This window comes from Bombina bombina, chromosome 3 (genome assembly GCF_027579735.1).
Source record: "Bombina bombina isolate aBomBom1 chromosome 3, aBomBom1.pri, whole genome shotgun sequence".
Taxonomy (NCBI): domain Eukaryota; kingdom Metazoa; phylum Chordata; class Amphibia; order Anura; family Bombinatoridae; genus Bombina; species Bombina bombina.
Window position 1 is genome coordinate 1,000,528,520 of NC_069501.1, and position 20,354 is coordinate 1,000,548,873.

At 36.8% G+C, this 20,354-nt stretch overlaps 1 protein-coding gene across 2 annotated transcripts in view; it reads left to right on the plus strand.

Moving 5' to 3' along the window:
* The first annotated feature begins 602 nt into the window (after window positions 1-602).
* The window catches only part of LOC128654301 (retinol dehydrogenase 7), a 46,964-nt gene continuing 27,212 nt past the window's right edge, over window positions 603-20,354 (plus strand). Inside the window, exon 1 of one of the 2 annotated variants that reach the window (XM_053708163.1) lies at window positions 603-711. The gene's annotated coding sequence lies outside the window, so the exon portion shown is untranslated. Of the gene's footprint in view, window positions 712-18,907; window positions 19,130-20,354 lie in introns of those variants that run through there. The other variant, XM_053708162.1, reaches the window with a different exon arrangement.

Here is a 20,354-nt window from a genome sequence, read left to right on the forward strand (position 1 = left end):
CAAATATTTCTGCAAAAACAGGTAATATTGCAAAACAAAAAAAGTCTCTAATGGTGTTCATTTTAGAGGGACATAAAATCGTAATGCAGATAAATGAATGAATGAATAAATGAATATTGCTGATGAATACACATCACCATTGTGTGTCTGAGCTGAAGCAGTGTTTGAATGAGGGCACACAAAGCATATGTAGATATGCTCTGTGAACTGTAACAGTCATAACTTCTATTAGAAACATTTATTCTTTTAATACTGAAAAAAAAACATTTATGTGAATTTCTATTATGGATGCTATATCCTTTTAATGATAATTATTTCAATATAAATTAAAGTGCATTGGTTTTTCTCAAGTTTTGTACACCCTTTTAAAGTCGGTAAACCTACAATAAATCCATGCTATTGCTCTTAAAGTAAATCTACTAATTCTATTTTATTTCTGCTAGGTTTGTATTTAACATTTTATATGGGGTTTAGAATAAGTAAAATGCAAACTTGGCAATTTGAAAAATGAAACAGCAGCAACAGCTAGAAGCTTTTTTTTTTAATTATATCTGGTTTTATCACTTCCTTTTCCTCCTACTACATGAAAGGCTGTGCTTTACTTCAGAGCCAGCCTATTTATTCTCCCTTATACAGCAGTGCAGCTGTTCTGTTTACTTTTCATTTGCTGAGCTGACAGCCACGCTTGCCACTGATACTTTTTGCTAAAAGGTGAGTGACTGTACTACTATTTATCCCTATACAAATTGTTTTATATATATTCGGTTTCCCCACCTGGGGGTCTTGGAGCATTGGTATGCAATATTCCAGGACTTGCTATTTAATTATCTTTCTTTTGCCCTGATACATCTAAGGTAAATAGTCTGTAAAACAAAGCCAGCCCTCATGCGCTCACAACAGGACAAATTGTTTTGTGATATGCTAAGATAAAGTGTGCCGCAGGCGATGTGCCAGGTACAGTGTGTCAAGTGTCACAGAGGGGAACTGTGAAGGCTAAATTGTATATGAAATTAAATAAAATGGTATAGTGAATGTTATGTCTTGCAACATATGATGAAATTAAATATTTTATTTTTTATATGTATAATGTAAGAGACACTGTTAACCCTTTCACTGCTAAATCATTTGTTTGCTCCCCCCCCCCCATTGCTTTAACATATTAATTTCAGCTTTTTTTCTTTGAGGTACCCACACAAATTGTACCTCATTCAGCAGACCTGGCATTTTTAATTTTGCTAATATTTAAAACCCAATTTTTTGTCCCACGTTTAGCGTCAGTTCACATTCACAATATTCTAAAATTATTCTCCAGCATTGCAAGATCCCTAGGGAAATATTCAAAAGGCAGATTTTGCTTTACTTCTCCAAGGGGCGTTCCCTACATTTCTGTATGTAAAGGAGAGACAAGCCCAGTGCAATATAACACTACATAACCCAGCAGCTATGATGAATTTACACTTTGTGCTTTCTATTTTATATCAATTTACATTTCCGATTAAATTTTATTACATTTAAACTTTGCACTTTAATTTGTGTACAGCAGCATATTTAGGATTGTGATTTTTTTTAGTTTCTGTGTAACTTTAACAAATTAGGCTCATACTTTGTATATACTATATATATATATGTGTGTGTGTGTGTATTTTATAAATTAGATTGCACTTTGAATATCTTTTATTTAAATGCAAAACTGAAGCTGACATTTTTTTGTTTTTGTTTTAAGAGAGCGTCATTACTTTCTATGGGCCAGATAATAAAACATTCCTTAGTTTGGAGAGAGACTATACAGGGAGTGCAGAATTATTAGGCAAATGAGTATTTTGACCACATCATCCTCTTTATGCATGTTGTCTTACTCCAAGCTGTATAGGCTAGAAAGCCTACTACCAATTAAGCATATTAGGTGATGTGCATCTCTGTAATGAGAAGGGGTGTGGTCTAATGACATCAACACCCTATATCAGGTGTGCATAATTATTAGGCAACTTCCTTTCCTTTGGCAAAATGGGTCAAAAGAAGGACTTGACAGGCTCAGAAAAGTCAAAAATAGTGAGATATCTTGCAGAGGGATGCAGCACTCTTAAAATTGCAAAGCTTCTGAAGCGTGATCATCGAACAATCAAGCGTTTCATTCAAAATAGTCAACAGGGTCGCAAGAAGCGTGTGGAAAAACCAAGGCGCAAAATAACTGCCCATGAACTGAGAAAAGTCAAGCGTGCAGCTGCCAAGATGCCACTTGCCACCAGTTTGGCCATATTTCAGAGCTGCAACATCACTGGAGTGCCCAAAAGCACAAGGTGTGCAATACTCAGAGACATGGCCAATGTAAGAAAGGCTGAAAGACGACCACTACTGAACAAGACACACAAGCTGAAACGTCAAGACTGGGCCAAGAAATATCTCAAGACTGATTTTTCTAAGGTTTTATGGACTGATGAAATGAGAGTGAGTCTTGATGGGCCAGATGGATGGGCCCGTGGCTGGATTGGTAAAGGGCAGAGAGCTCCAGTCCGACTCAGATGCCAGCAAGGTGGAGGTGGAGTACTGGTTTGGGCTGGTATCATCAAAGATGAGCTTGTGGGGCCTTTTCGGGTTGAGGATGGAGTCAAGCTCAACTCCCAGTCCTACTGCCAGTTTCTGGAAGACACCTTCTTCAAGCAGTGGTACAGGAAGAAGTCTGCATCCTTCAAGAAAAACATGATTTTCATGCAGGACAATGCTCCATCACACGCGTCCAAGTACTCCACAGCGTGGCTGGCAAGAAAGGGTATAAAAGAAGAAAATCTAATGACATGGCCTCCTTGTTCACCTGATCTGAACCCCATTGAGAACCTGTGGTCCATCATCAAATGTGAGATTTACAAGGAGGGAAAACAGTACCCCTCTCTGAACAGTGTCTGGGAGGCTGTGGTTGCTGCTGCACGCAATGTTGATGGTGAACAGATCAAAACACTGACAGAATCCATGGATGGCAGGCTTTTGAGTGTCCTTGCAAAGAAAGGTGGCTATATTGGTCACTGATTTGTTTTTGTTTTGTTTTTGAATGTCAGAAATGTATATTTGTGAATGTTGATATGTTATATTGGTTTCACTGGTAAAGATAAATAATTGAAATGGGTATATATTTGTTTTTTGTTAAGTTGCCTAATAATTATGCACAGTAATAGTCACCTGCACACACAGAGATCCCCCTAAAATAGCTATAACTAAAAACAAACTAAAAACTACTTCCAAAACTATTCAACTTTGATATTAATGAGTTTTTTGGGTTCATTGAGAACATGGTTGTTGTTCAATAATAAAATTAATCCTCAAAAATACAACTTGCCTAATAATTCTGCACTCCCTGTAGTTAGTGCTGACTTCACAGGGGCAGAACTCACTGAATTTTCTAAGAAAATGAGAAGAACCTGGAAATCCCAGAGAGATGATATATGCCTTCTATAGAAAGCTCTCTGGGATAGAAAATTTCTCATGGGAAAGAGAAAGTAACTGGAGAACACCTGGGGCTGATATAAAGGCTCCGTTTGCATCAATTCCAAATTAAACTGAAATCTTTTCACTACAATTTAACTTGCTTTTGTCTATATTTTAGTATATATTACTTTTCTGTTAGTTAAAATAAGTTTATTGTGAATTTTTAGAAAACTTCAGGAGTGTCCCGCAAACATCGGGACAGATGGGGGGTATGTTATATTGCACTGGGCTTGTCTCTGCTTCAGATACATTCATTAGAGAGATCTTGCCATGCTGGAGAATTCCGTCCTTTTGTTTTTGAAAATTAAATGAGTTCTATAAAGTCTGAACTACAATTTCTCTCCAATCTGGATAATCTTTGACTATCAGGGCCTTAGGGCCTGATATTCAAAAGCTCGCCGCTCAGGTGAGAAGATCTAAGATGTCTCGTCAGTAGGGAGAGGTCCCTAAAAATATGTTAGAAACACAAATTTTAGTTTGAAAGATGTTTATCTCACTATGCAGGATTCTTGATGTGAAGGAGAAACTCCTACATTACAATATTTATAAGGTCTAAAAAAAATCCCCAAGATTTTGCATGATTTCTCTCCATGCCGACGAGCCTTTGAATATCAGGCCCTTAGGCCCTGATGTTAAAAAGATCTCTGGGCTGCTGAGATTCTTTAGGAATTCTCGCCTGTCCTATTTCCCTGGTTGAATTATATAAAGACACTTGAACAGGGTGTTTCTCTAAGGGACGTATACTGCATTTTCGTATGTGAAGGCGTTGCTGACATTACAAAAGTGCACAATAAAATTTGTTATTTTCAAAATCTTACAGAACAAATAATTGAACAAATTCACTCAAAAATATGCATGGAAAGCTTGTATTGTTAAGGTGCATACAAATTTTTAACAAATTTTTAACAAAAAATCATATTTTATCAAAAACGTAAAATATGTAGGTAAATTAAACAGGAATAAATCATATTAACTAAGTACACTAGATTTGCAAAAAAATAAAAAAAGCAAGAAATTAAAGCGTAATTGTTGTTATATTCGTAAAATAGGCTGAACCTGGGCGTTCCATTGGCGTTTATTACATTTTCTCTCAAATCCCAGCTTAATTCTATTAACATTTTTACTCTACAGTTCTAACTGTTTTTTCTCGCCAGTTAAAAAAAGACGAGTCTTCACCAAAATACTGAAAACACTAATTATTTTCAGGAAAACCTGAAAACAGTGTAATATGATTTGTATTATGCGTAATATTCAAGTTTTAAAAAACGCTAATTACATCCCCTGTACTTTGCCCTCCATTGAAAACTTTTACCTACCATTACTTGTATGGAAGAGATCTCGCCACCTGCAGGGACAGACTCTTTTTTTTTTTTTTATAGAATTCCAGGAGGGCTTCCTTGTAAGTGTGGAAAACCACGCCTTTACTGTGACATTTTTAGAATCGGGGGCTTCAGCATAACAAAAATATATTTAAAAAAAATACTTTTACCACATGAATAGAATTCAACAAAAAATCACTGAGTTTAACATTTTCCCAGTTCTCTTTAATTTATTTTGATTTCTTAAATGTTTTATTAGTTCATAGAAACATGGATCTATGAGCTGTGACACCAAACAACACAACACAATAAGGCTAGTGGTCACTGGTTACCAGGGCCGCCATCAGGGGGTAACAGGGATGACTCCTGTCAGGGGCCCAATGGGCCAGGGGGGCCCCATGAGGCAAGAACAACTTATTTAAAAATTTTTTTTTTTTTTACATTTTGGCAGCCACCATAGCGTACTACAGCTGTGCTATTGAGTGTGGGAAATGCTATAAAGTAAAGCATTAGCATTTGAGAGGATTTCGGAGTGTGCACTAAACCACTATGCACAGTGTGAGACGGACTTGGCACTTAAGTTTGTACAGTGTGTGCCTGAGTCAGATGGAAGATCACTTTCATTTGCAGAGGAGGGTAGGACTTACTAAGTAAATGTTTTTTATTTCTTTGTGCAATTTTGGATTGAAACTTCAGTGTGGTAGTAGTGGTATGGTGGGGCCAGGGGTCCATAAAAACACATAAAAAAAAATATGCAGCAGTGTATTTATGATTATTTGACAATACTGTAGAAATTCTATATTTAAGCCATGCATAAATATTTCCTCCTCAATACACAAATGGTAGGGGCCCTTGTGGCAGATATGAGTTTATTTGTTTTTTTATTAATATATATATATTTTAAATTAAATTCCAGTTTACTGCCCCTTTATGCAAGGACTTTCCAGATGCAAGGATGCATTTTATCTAAGATTTTTACATCTGCATAAAATGTTATACTCTCTAACTTAACACTGTTTAGTGTACACTACAGCTAACTTAATTTTGAAATACATACAAACAAGCCTTAATCCTGCATTTAACCAGATCTAATGGTATGAGACTGAGTACCACAGCGTATGGTTCCACCAAGACCATATAGAGTACAGCATTTTCAAAATCCATAAGTACAGATGACAGATGGGAACATTTGTACACCATATTTGAAGTGGTGCTCTTGGTTGGGGAAAATGGGGAAAAAAACAAACATATGTCAACCTTTCAAAAGTACTTTTCTTCATCTAGCCATCTACCCAGATCATTAATGTACAATTTTGAATTAACAGAATTATTTTTGTTTGCACATTTACAAATATGATTCTTTAAAAAGTGATCTCTTAATTTTTGCAATTTTTTTATCATGCATGTCACACACTGTTGATTTAGGGGATGCAATGTGCAGAAATGTTACCTCCTGTGAGTGTTTCTGTGGGTATATGTGTTTATGTCTTTGTGCTTTTGTTTGTGTCTCTATGACTGTGTATGTATTTTTTTCATGTGGGTCTCTCTGTGGGGGTGGGTGTGTATGTCTTTGTGCATTTTCTGTGGATGTCTGTGAGGGTGTGTGAGTATGTCTTTGTGCTTTTTCTATGGGTGTCTCTGTGAGAGTGTTTGTATGTATTTCTTTGTATATTTTCTATGGATACCTCTGTAAGGGTGAATGCGTATGTCTTTGTGTGTTTTCTGTGGATGTCTCTGTGAGGGTGGGTGGGTGTGTATGTATGTATGTCTGTGTTTTCGGTTGATGTCTCTGTGAGGGTGTGTGTATGTCTGTGCATTTTCTGTTGGTGTCTCTGTGAGTGTGTGTATGTCTTTGTGTGTTTTATGTGGTTGTCTCTGTGTGTGTGTGTATGTCTTTGTGTGTTTTCTGAGGCTGTCTCTGTCAGTGTTTCCTTGGGTGTATGTGCAAGTTTGTGTTTGAGTTTGTGTGTGTGTCCACTGTTACTTTTTAGGACATTTTGACCTTACTACTGATTAGTCACATCTTTCTACAGACTTTGAGACCTTTCCGGAAGTCACCAATCCACCATTTAACCTTTCAATTATTGCTTAGACAGTTCAGGGCCCATCCTTGCAGCCACTGCATGCTGTTGTCATCATTTAGTTGGTATCTTCTTTGATAAAAAGATAATCAGAACTCCTTATTTTGTTTTGTAAATCTCCTTTTTTGACAAAACTTTAGTCTACCTCATTACTTGTCAGGTCAATGTAAACAAGTGCTGAGTTTCTGTTTGGGTGTCTGTGTCTAAGTGTTTTTGTGTGTTTCTTTGCGTGTCTGCTATAGTGTCTATGAGGTCGAATTATGAAAGGTCTTGCGGACCTGATCCGACAGTGTGGATCAGGTCCGCAAGACCTCGCTGAATGCGGAGAGCAATACGCTCTCTGTATTCAGCATTGCACCAGCAGCTAACAAGAGCTGTTAGTGCAATGCCACCCCTGCTGACTTGCGGCCAATCGTCCGCCAGCAGGGAGGGGTTAATCAACCTGATCGTATTCGATCGGGTTGAATTGCGGCGATTCCTGTCCACCTCATCAGAGCAGGTGGACAGGGTTATGGAGCAGCAGTCTTTAGACTGCTGCTCCATAACTTGTGTTTCTGGCGAGTCTGAAGACTCGCCAGAAACACAGGCCCTCAAGCTCCATACGGAGCTTGATAAATGGGCCTCTATATGTGAATCCTTATGTGTGAGTGTGTTTCAGTGTATGAGTGTGTCTGTGTGTTTCTGTGTTTGTGTGTTGCTACCTTTACAACATTTCAAAGTTTGACTACACTTAAGAATAAAGTGCATATACGTTTTAGTCATTTGTTTAAAAATTGCACATGTCAAAGGGGGGGCCTGATCAATGGTTAAGTCAGGGGCACCAAAATTTCTAGTGGCAGCCCTGCTGGTTACTGACAGGTTATCATTATTAGTATAACTTCTTATCTATAAGGACAAGACATCTCATAGTTGAATAATTAAACCTAACTCTTTCAAATGCCGTGGCTTATGATATATTACTATTTTGAGGGTTTAATAAAAGGTCTCTTAAAAAGTGCTAGAACCTACAAAATACACCCAATACTGGTCAAGTTGAGCGCTATTGATAGCAAGAGTGCACTATCGATATAGCCGGACCACAATAACATTAGCGTGCAAATTTTTATTACATGGTAAAACTGAATAACCAGAGAATATTTAGCTCAGCTGACATCCCCTTAGCCTGCCCTATACTTTCAATGGAGTGCAACACATAATAGAAAATTTCACAAAACACATGAAAAACATATTAAAATAAAGTATTGCACTCGTATATGTAAATATTTAATAATATAAAATATGTTTATTATTGAAAAAAAAAGTTTATGGTATATGTAAAGGTGTTTGACTGTGAAGTGCTCAAAAGTATATATATATATATATATATATATATATATATATATATATATATATATACATGCAGTGTTTTCCCAAGGACCTTTTTAGCATGTGCAGCACCTGGCTAAAATTCTAGCCAATATTAAGCTAAAATTAGCTAATATTAGAAATGTTTTGATTGAACAAATTATTATTAAATACCTGTATGTTAAATTATGCAATTAATGTGTGCTTTGGATAGCAAAGAATTTTATAATATTATAAAATATTACACTGCCCTCACTCGGCTACTTCTAAATGCCACCTGGTTGGCAACATTTTCTGTGGCAAAATTGGTATGTATTTATATACGTGTGTTTATGTGTGTATGTATGAATGTGCACACATACATACATGTATACACATCTATCTATCTATCTATCTATCTATCTATCTATCTATTATCTATCTATCTATCTATATAGCAGCAAAGGAAAAAATGTTGCAGACAGCGGTTTGTAGTAATAAAAATCACAGTCTTTATTTGAACAAAGTTAAAAGTTGAAACACTCCAGAGATCAACACAGGTACATCACAACAATAGGTCCGCTAACATGTTTCGGCCTCAGGCCGTAATCATAGCTAAAGGACAATGCACCAGAGCCACTTAAAAAGGCACCAGGATCACCCTGATTGGGTAAAATCAAAATCAAGTTGTGAAGTAAATTTAACTCTATGAGTACTTATATGAATTATACAGCCAATAGTCAATATTAAGGAATATGCACTTATACTAAATGACAAATCAGAAATCAGAGAATTATTATATAAAACAGTACATTATTACAACTATATCATTAAACCAATTAGGTAAGGCACATAGTCGCATTTTATTATAACACATATTAAATAGCAATAGAACTTGTGCAATAAATAACATATTTCAAAGCCCATTTTTTAGACTAAATTGGGAGCTAAATAACTGTGTGATAGAGGGCAAAACATATCAAAACATGATGAGCCAACATGATAAATACATAAATAGTGAAATTCAGTGCCAAAAATAGTAACAATATACTGTAGTAAAAATAAAAAGTAAAAAGATGAAAAATAAAAGAAAAGGATTATTAGAAAGTATGAAAAATGGAGAAAGAAATACTGAAAGGGCAATAATGTACTAGTAGGTGTAATATTGGAGACATAACTGGACCAGTGCAGGATTAGGACAGGCTGCTGCATGATAGGGAAGAAATGACCCATGACAATAAAAGAATCTATTGCCAATAATTTATTAGGTCATATTCTGAATTTAAACCAGTGGGTACACGTGTCACTGTTTTACCCCATTCACACGAGGGGCAACACCTTGGAGACTTTCTTCAAATGTGTAGAACAGGACCTTATTAAACTAAAGAACTCTGTTGGGTATCAAGCCCCTAATCTATCTGGACCGGAGAGAGCTGCCCTTAAGGAGCTTCAAGAGAATCATGACATTGTCATACGTACAGCGGATAAGGGGGGCTCTTTGAGTTTTTGGTGGTTGACCATCCTGTGGTGCCCATCTTCCACCACCTACCAAAGGTGCACAAATCCCTTGAGGACGTTAGGGGTCATTCTATAGTCAGTGGAATTGGCTCACTGATGGAACATGTTTCACAGTGGGTGGATAACCTCTTGCAGCCTTTAGTTCAGAATCTGTATAGCTATATTCAGGATACTAAAGAGGTCATATGTACATTTGAGGATTTGAAATGGCAACACAATAGCCATAAATGGGCCACTATTGATGTGGTCGCATTATACTCCTCCATTCCACACGAGGAGGGTCCGACAGCGGTCAATTTCTTTCTGGAATTTTATTCAGATTTTTCTGTTGAGTTTAGACACTTTATTCTTAGAGTTCTAAAATTTTTGCTCACACACAATTATTTTTCCTTTGAGGATGGCTTCTATCTCCAGAGACGTGGGACGGCAATGGGGGCCCAACAGAGTTCTTTAGTTTAATAAGGTCCTGTTCTACACGTTTGAAGAAAGTCTCCAAGGTGTTGCCCCTCGTGTGAATGGGGTAAAACAGTGACACGTGTACCCACTGGTTTAAATTCAGAATATGACCTAATAGATTATTGGCAATAGATTCTTTTATTGTCATGGGTCATTTCTTCCCTATCATGCAGCAGCCTGTCCTAATCCTGCACTGGTCCAGTTATGTCTCCAATATTACACCTACTAGTACATGATTGCCCTTTCAGTATTTCTTTCTCCATTTTTCAATCTTTCTAATAATCCTTTTCTTTTATTTTTCATCTTTTTACTTTTTATTTTTACTACAGTATATTGTTACTATTTTTGGCACTGAATTTCACTATTTATGTATTTATCATGTTGGCTCATCATGTTTTGATATGTTTTGCCCTCTATCACACAGTTATCTAGCTCCCAATTTAGTCTAAAAAAATTTGAACTATGTCATTTATTGCACAAGTTCTATTGCTATTTAATATGTGTTATAATAAAATGCGACTATGTGCCTTACCTAATTGGTTTAATGATATAGTTGTAATAATGTACTGTTTTATATAATAATTCTCTGATTTCTGATTTGTCATTTAGTATAAGTGCATATTCCTTAATATTGACTATTGGCTGTATAACTCATAGAGTTAAATTTACTTCACAACTTTTGATTTTACCCAATCAGGGTGATCCTGGTGCCTTTTTAAGTGGCTCAGGTGCATTGTCCTTTAGCTATGATTACGGCCTGAGGCTGAAACATGTTAGCGGACCTATTGTTGTGATGTACCTGTGTTGATCTCTGGAGTGGTTCAACTTTTAACTTTGTTCAAATAAAGACTGTGATTTTTATTACTACAAACCACTGTCTGCAACATTTTTTCCTTTGCTGCCTTTTTTTCTGGGCTGCAGCAGCGGTTTCAGGACGTCAGCTCTGAAGTTCTCTTGAGGGATTCCCTGCAAGTATTCGAATCCGTTCCGGATTGGCTTACGGATACCACGTGTCATCCGACACACCCCCTCCCGCATAGTGGGACGCCTCACAGGGACGCCGCAGCGTTTGTTGAGTGAGCTCCGAGAAACTGCCTTTTCCTACCCAGGATTTCAAGTAAAAGCTACAGGAGGAGATGATGATCGATGCACCCCGGGTGGTGAGTTTTAGGCGTTAGTGCCTTATGGGAGCACGGCTTCCCTTGTCTCTCATTCTCCACCTGTATGGCTCCGAATTGCAGGAGATTTAATGTTCACGGCTTATATCTATCACACCTGCATTGCTAGTGGCTGTGATTTCTTTTTCTCAGGAGCTCTGAAGTGAGCTGCACCCACAGTGGAACTTCATGTGAGGCGTGTATATATAGGGTTTTTTTTTCTACAAGCAATATCTTAACAGCATTCATTTATTTAAATCAGTTCACTGTTATATCAGTGTCCTTGTTTATAGGAACTTTTACCCTCTGGAATTTGAACTTTGCTTTACAATATTAGTATTTGTGTTAATACATGGACAGCAACTGTGAATTGTACTTTACTTTTGATTTATATATATATATATATATATATATATATATATATATATATATATACACACACACTTCTGATCCCTTCCAAGTCAAACACGTTGTCAGTCATATAAAATATATATTTTTTGGCTTATATATCCAGAGAAGGTATACAAACTCTGGCATATTGATGATAACCAGTCATTGTTGCTCATATAAAACTTCTAAATCATTGTATAATTTATATTTATATCAATATTATTTACGTTTTTGCTAAAAAAAAAAAGGGTGAGATATACCACCACATATGAACGAAACAGGTAATTTCCTCAAACGGTAGAAATGAATTCCCATTCAATTTACATAATTCTTAGTTAAAACATGACAATATGGCCCCCATTTATTATTCTGTGTGCTGACAATGTTCTCATAAAGAAACCTGTCCGTATGCCTTCTGGGCCTCCAGCAAAGCATTGCTTGCTGAAATATAAAATTACACAAGAAATTGCTCATGCGACCAATTGCACAAAATCAGGATTTGTCAGTCATCATGAACAAATGATTCCGGGTTGTCTGACGTCCACAATTTCTGAGATTGCGGACCCATTACAAATCAATGGTTGTATGACCGGTGCCACTTAACTGGGTTAACAGCCCTGAATCTGCTGAGCCAGCCTCATAAATGAGGGCCTGTGGCTAGATTCATAGATGCTTATTAGGCTGCTTAGGGGCCTTTTTACTAAGGTGACATGACGTTCAAAATGTATTGAGGCTTGGCTCACCTATATTATCTGCCTTTAATATATATTGCTTTGTTATGTGCCTCAATATATGATATCTTATACAGTAAATGAGAAACACGAGCAATAATTGCTTATGTCAATGTAATTGTAAAATATTTGTATGTATATTTTATTAGCAGATACAAACAAGGGACTGGCCATGGAAATTCAAGGACATTCTTGATGCGCTGTCAGGGTTTTTTACCTGAAACTTGTTCACACATGCAATGTTCATAACAATTAGACCAACCTGAGAAGTATCATGTATCGTGGTTGGATTTCATAGTGACTCGTGTTTGCGTTAATTATAACTGAAAATAAAAACAAAGATGTAGAGCGCTGGTCTGTAGAGGGATTATCAAAAAGTCCTACTAAGACCTGCTGAAACAATAATACAAATATAAAATGCAGTACCTTGTGTTAGATACAATTTATTAAATCAAACATAAAACATACTACAAAATGATAGGCACAAACAAATAAAAATGCAAATACAATACAAAATGATTAAAAAGTCAATATTAGTCCCAGATGATTACATGAAAGTTGAGATCAAAGAAGAAAATGTGATTCTAAAAGTGAGTAAATGGGGAAGTCCATTACAGGTGGCAATCTTTAGTCGGGAAAAGGTTTCTTTAGTTACTTACACCATAACTTTTACAAATCGTGTCCCAGTCTCGGCCTCCATTTCTAATTGTCCCGGCAATGTAATCCGTTTTACAGGATGATAATCGATTGCATGGGTCCTGGTAAACATCAGCCCTCAAGGATTAAAGACTGTTTGCTACTTTTAACGTTCTTGTATTCAAAGCAGTCTCTTAGTGTTCCTGGGCAGGACCTCCTGCAAACAGGTATTCCTTAGAACTGAAAGTGTATTGAGCAACGCGTTTCTGAGGTTACTCCTTCTTTCTCAAGCTCAATTTCCTTTGCTCCTGGCATGTGTATATATCCACCAGGATCCTTAATATATTTAGATAATAACATTTATAAAAAAACATTTTTATACTCATAAAAACTAGTTTAAACAAACTTTTAAAACATCATATAAAAATTGTGTATATTTAAAATAACCCTTTTATATAAAAATACATTATTAGGCAATCATTTATATAATGTAGAAATGTCAAATTATTATAATTGGGTAGAACCAGTGATGCTTAAATGAAAATTTCACAGCATATTAGAATTTTTTTTTAAATCTATATTAAATTTAAGTTATCTTGACCATATAAGGAGCAGTACGATATCCTTATTTTAACCCTAAAAAGTTCATATGTAAAAATGAAACTAGGGAATATAACATCTATCATACAGCTAGATTACGAGTTTTGCATTATGAGTGAAAAAGCATGCTTCATAACGCTGCTTTTTCCCTAACGCCGCTATTACAAGATTTGTAGGTATAGGTGTACCGCACACCTTTTTGGCTGTCACGCAACATCAGTACCAATGTCAGGGGAAAAATCCTGTTGGCTGTTGCAATCAGTCAATAGAATTGAGCTTTCATCCTATTGGCTGATTGGAACAGCCAATAGGATGAAAGCTCAATCCTATTGGATTTTTTCCCCTTTAATTCCTATTGGCTGATAGAAATCTTTCAGCCACTAGGAATGTAAGGGACGCCATCTTGGATGACGTCACTTAAAGGGAAAATTCATTTTCCAGCAATGACCGTAAGAAGAGGATGCTCTGCGCTGGATGTCTTGAAGATGGACCCGCTCTGCGCCGGATGGATGAAGATAGAAGATGCCGTCTGGAAGAAGACTTCTTTCCACATGGATGAGGACTTCACTGGGTGGATGAAGATCTAAGAGGGCCTCCTGGATGAAGACTTCTTGCTACTTGGATGAGGACTTCGCCGGCTGGATGAGGATGGATCTCCGGACTTCGATAACTGTAAGTGGATCGTAGGCGGTTAGTGTTAGGTTTTTTAAGGGTTTTTGGGTGTTTTTTTTTTCTTATGTTCGGGTTTTGGGCAATGTAAAAGAGCTAAATGCCCTTTTAAGGGCTATGCCTATCCAAATGCCCTTTTCAGGGCAATGTTTATATTAGGTTTATTTTAGGTTTTTATTTGGGGGGTTGGTTGGGTGGAGCTTTTGTTTCCACAATCGCAAGTAAATTTGTCTTTATTTTAACTAGGTAGTTATTAACTATTTAATAACTACCTAGTTAAAATAAAGACAAATTTACCTGTAAAATAAAACCTAAGCTAAGTTACACTAACACCTAACACTACATTATAATTAAATTAATTACATAAATTAAATATACTTAATTACAAATAAATAAAATTATCTAAAGTGCGAAAAAAACAAACACTAAATTACAGAAAATAATAAAATAATTACACGATTTTTAAACTAATTAAACCTACTCTAATCCCCCTAACAAAATAAAAAAGCCCCCCAAAATAAAAAAGCCCTACCCTACACTAAATTACAAATAGCCCTTAAAAGGGCCTTTTGCGGGGCATTGCCCCAAAGTAATCAGCTCTTTTACCTGTAAAAAAAAAGTACAAATACCCCCAACATTAAAACCCACCACCCACACAACCAACCCTACTCTAAAACCCACCCAATCCCCCCTTAAAAAAACATAACACTAACCCCTTGAAGATCACCCTACCGTGAGACGTCTCCATCCAGCCAGGCAGAAGTGGTCCTCCAAATGGGCAGAAGTCTTCATCCAAGCTGGGCAGAAGAGGTCCTCCAGACGGGCAGAAGCCTTCATCCAGACAGCATCTTCTATCTTCATCCATTCGGCGCGGAGCGGGCCCATCTTCAAGACATCTTCTTACTAAATGACAGTACCTTTAAGTGACGTCATCTAAGATGGCGTCCCTTCAATTCTTATTGGCTGATAGAATTCTATCAGCCAATCAGAATTAAGGTAGAAAAAATCCTATTGGCTGATGCAATCAGCCAATAGGATTGAGCTTGCATTCTATTGGCTGATTGGAACAGCCAATAGAATGCCATCTCAATCCTATTGGCTGATTGGATCAACCAATAGGATTTTTTCTACCTTAATTCCGATTGGCTAATAGAATTCTATCAGCCAATCGTAATTGAAGGGACGCCATCTTGGATGATGTCACTTAAAGGTACCGTTTATTTTAGTGTTTATGTGGGGGGGCCTTGGTTTAGGGGTTAATAGGTAGTTTATGGGTGTTAGTGTACTTTTTAGCACTTTAGTTAAGAGTTTTATGCTACGGCGTTGTAGTGTAAAACTCTTAACTACTGACTTTAAAATGCGGTACCAGGCTTGACAGGAGAGGGTCTAACGCTCACTTTTTGGAAGAATCGTAATACCGGTGCTATGCAAGTCCCATTGAAAATATAGGATACTCAATTGCCGTAAGTGGATTTGCGGTATTTCCGAGTCTGGCCAAAAAAGTGAGCGGTGAGCCTGTCATTTCACGACTCGTAATACCAGCGGACGCTAAAAAGCAGCGTTGGGACCGGCCAACGCTGCTTTTTAAGCCTAATGCACAACTCGTAATCTAGGTGTTTATTTTTTTTTCATTATATGTGTAATTGAATGGGAATGAAGCCGAGCGCATGCACGCTTGTTCATGGCCACTTTAAGAAGAAATGTGAGGATTACATTTCCTCTCTGTTGAGACTTGCTACATCCATGTCCATGTTTGTTGTCGCACTCCACACATTCTTTTGAAAAATATGTGGAGATGTTGAGTGCGTTTAAGTAATTGTGCAGATGCGCACACAGAGATAGCAAATCTTGTTGCGGTAGCAAATTTTGACAGAACACCGGGGAAGATCCAATTTATCATCACTGGGGAGTTGCAGTTCAGGGTTTTCTCAGACTCAGAGCAATTTGTTTGCTAAAGAGATGTGAGGGGATGGATCTCTGTTCTTGAAGTTTGAAAAGTCTGTATCTTCCAGCTCTAGTTCTTCAAGTTTATGTACAGTAATTAAAGTAACCCTATAATAAAAAAATAATAAGCATGTATCTTATACTACGTTGTCTCTTTGTGTCGTCTGCTTGATAAGCTCCTGTAGCGTATAGTTAATTCATTTAGGAGTAATGTTAATTAATGTGCATATTAAAAATGATGGAGAGGTGGAGACAAGCTTTGTTTCATTTTGATTACATATTGATATTTAATTAAGAAGTAGAGAAGCACTTTATTTATTTTTCATTATATGTGTAATTGAATGGGAATGAAGCCGTGCGCATGCACGCATGTCCATGGCCAATTTAGAATGAGGGTTACATTTCATCTCCATCGAGATTTGCTACATCCATGTGCACATGTTTGTTGCGTTTAAGTAATTGTGTGCATGTGCACACAGAGATAGCAAATCTTGACGCGGTACAGTATATATATGTATATATACTGTATCTCACAAAAGTGAGTACACCCCTCACATTTTTGTAAATATTTTATTATATATTTTCATGTGACAACACTGAAGAAATTACACTTTGTTACAATGTAAAGTAGTGAGTGTACAACCTATATAACAGTGTAAATTTGCTGTCCCCTCAAAATAACTCAACATACAGCCATTAATGTTTAAATCGTTAGCAACAAAAGTGAGTACACCCCTAAGTGGAAATGTCCAAATTGGGCCCATTTAGCCATTTTCCCTCCCCGGTGTCATGTGACTAGTTAGTGTTACAAGATTTCAGGTGTGAATGGGGAGCAGGTGTGTTAAATTTGGTGTTATCACTCTCACACTCTCATACTGGTCACTGGAAGTTCAACATGGCACCTCATGGCAAAAAACTCTCTGAGGATCTGAAAAAAAGAATTGTTGCTCTACATAACGGTGGCCTAGGCTATAAAAAGATTGCCAATACCCTGAAACTGAGCTGCAGCACGGTGGGCAAGACTATACAGTGGTTTCACAGGACAAGTTCAACTCAGAAAAGGCCTTGTCATAGTTGACCAAAGAAGTTGAGTGCACATGCTCAGCGTCATATCCAGAGGTTGTCTTCGGGAAATATACGTATGAGTGCAGCCAACATTGCTGCAGAGGTAGAAGGGGTGGGGGTCACCATGTCAGTGCTCAGACCATATGCTGCACACTGCATAAAATTGGACTGCATGGCTGTCGTCCCAGAAGGAAGCCTCTTCTAAAGATGATACACAAGAATTCCTGCAAACAGTTTGCTGAAGACAAGCAGACTAAGGACATGGATTACTGGAACCATGTCCTCTGGTCCGATAAGACCAAGATAAACTTATTTGGTTCAGATGGTGTCAAGCGTGTGTGGCGGCAAGGCAACCAGGTGAGGAGTACAAAGACAAGTGTGTCTTGCCTACAGTCAAGCATGGTGGTGGGAGTGTCATGGTCTGGGTCTGCATGAGTGCTGCCGGCACTGTGGAGCTACAGTTCATTGAGGGAACCATGAATGCCAACATGTACTGTGACACACTGAAGCAGAGCATGATCCCCTTCCTTTGGAGACTGGGCCGCAGGGCAGTATTCCAACATAATAACGACCCCAAACACTTACAAGATGACCACTGCCTTACTAAAGATGCTGAGGGTAAGGGTGATGGACTGGTCAAGCATGTATTCAGACCTAAACTCTATTGAGAATCTGTGGGGCATCCTCAAATGGACGGTGGGGAAGCGCTCTAACATCCACCAGCTCCATTGAAGAGGAGTGGAGTGGAAGAGGACTTCAGTGGCAACCTTTGAAGCTCTGGTGAACTCCATGACCAAGTACTGGAAAATAATAGTGGCCAATGCCATACAAAATATTGACACTTTGGTCCCAATTTGGACATTTCTACTTAGGGGTGTACTCACTTTTGCTGCCAACGGTTCAGACATTAATGGCTGTGTGTTGAGTTATTTTGAGGGGACAGCACATTTACACTGTTATACAGGCTGTACACTCACTACCTTACATTGTAGCAAAGTGTCATTTATTCAGTGTTATCACATGAAAAGATATAATAAAATATTTACAAAAATGTGAGGGGTGTACTCACTTTTGTGAGATATTGTATATTCATTAGTACTGTGCCATTTTAATAAAATACAGATGTATTAGGGGAGTTACTTTAGTACAGATATGATAAAAACAAATAGTCTAACATAAAAAAAGGTTTTAGATAAAATAAATAGATACATTATTAAAAAGATCTAATGGGCGTCCAGTATATCTCACAGGGCAGCATATGTATTCTCAAGCATATTCACAAGGAATTCTAAAACTTTCTAATTCTTGCATTATCCTAACAGACAAAAATACAGTCTTCACAGCCACAATGTCATACTGACTGACTAAAATACTCTTATTTGCATTCATGCTGACATAAATAATCATACAGACACACACTAATAAATGACAATCACACACAAATTAAATGCTCACAGTTTAATCTAAGCTGTTCTGCCACCATTTCTAACATTGCTTTCTCCACAGCAGTGAGTCAGTGTATACTGCTGAGAAGAGGGAGGAGTTCATCATGTCCTAGGGAGCCAAGAGAAAAGTTATTTTGGTTGTTCATAACTCCTAAGGCAGCAATATACACCATAAAATAAAGAAAAGTTTTGATGGAAAATCTAGCAGCAGAAAAACTTCAGAAGTTTTTTTCTTTTGAGAAACTATGGTCTAACAGGGGTGAGGGGACATTAGAAAGATCAATCCTGTGAGGAAAGTACAGAGCATTCTTGTGGAAGGTAAGGTATTTATTAAAATAAATGGCTTTAAAACTTCTTTTGCAGATAATGTAGATTGTGTGTGCAAGCATGTGAAACAGCAGCAGCAGCACGTCTGTATGCACTTATCTTGCTCTACAAGCAATACGGTAATTATTTATGTAAATTAGTCAGAAGGCCTGTGCTTGCTTAGGCAATTTTCATTTTATGCCTCAAAAATGTAGCTGCCCATATGAATAAACACTAACAAAAAAACTTTAAAAAAAGAGGGTGACAAAATAAAAGTTTTAAAAGAAATAGGGCCAGATTACATGAGAGCGCGCTTCTATAGGCTCCAAAAAGAACCTCGTTCTGATGCCGTCATATACGGCACAGAATCAAAGCACAGCTTAGGTGATAAGTCGCTCAGCGATGGCAGCAAATTGTAAATATAGATATATATGTATATGCTTATATACATATATATTTATGTGTTAATATGTGTGTCCCCTGTAATTATATATGTACAATTATATATGTACAGTATATGCTTAAATACTGTACATATATATTTATATGTTATTATGTGTGCCCCCTGTAATCATATATGTACAATTATATATGTACAGTATATGCTTATATACTGTACATATATATTTATGTTATTATGTGTGCCCCCTGTAATCATATATGTACAATTATATATGTACAGTATATGCTTATATACTGTACATATATATTTATGTTATTATGTGTGCCCCCTGTAATCATATATGTACAATTATATATGTACAGTATATGCTTATATACATATATATTTATGTGTTAATATGTGTGTCCCCTGTAATTATATATGTACAATTATATATGTACAGTATATGCTTAAATACTGTACATATATATTTATATGTTATTATGTGTGCCCCCTGTAATCATATATGTACAATTATATATGTACAGTATATGCTTATATACTGTACATATATATTTATGTTATTATGTGTGCCCCCTGTAATCATATATGTACAATTATATATGTACAGTATATGCTTATATACTGTACATATATATTTATGTTATTATGTGTGCCCCCTGTAATCATATATGTACAATTATATATGTACAGTATATGCTTATATACATATATATTTATGTGTTAATATGTGTGTCCCCTGTAATTATATATGTACAATTATATATGTACAGTATATGCTTAAATACTGTACATATATATTTATATGTTATTATGTGTGCCCCCTGTAATCAT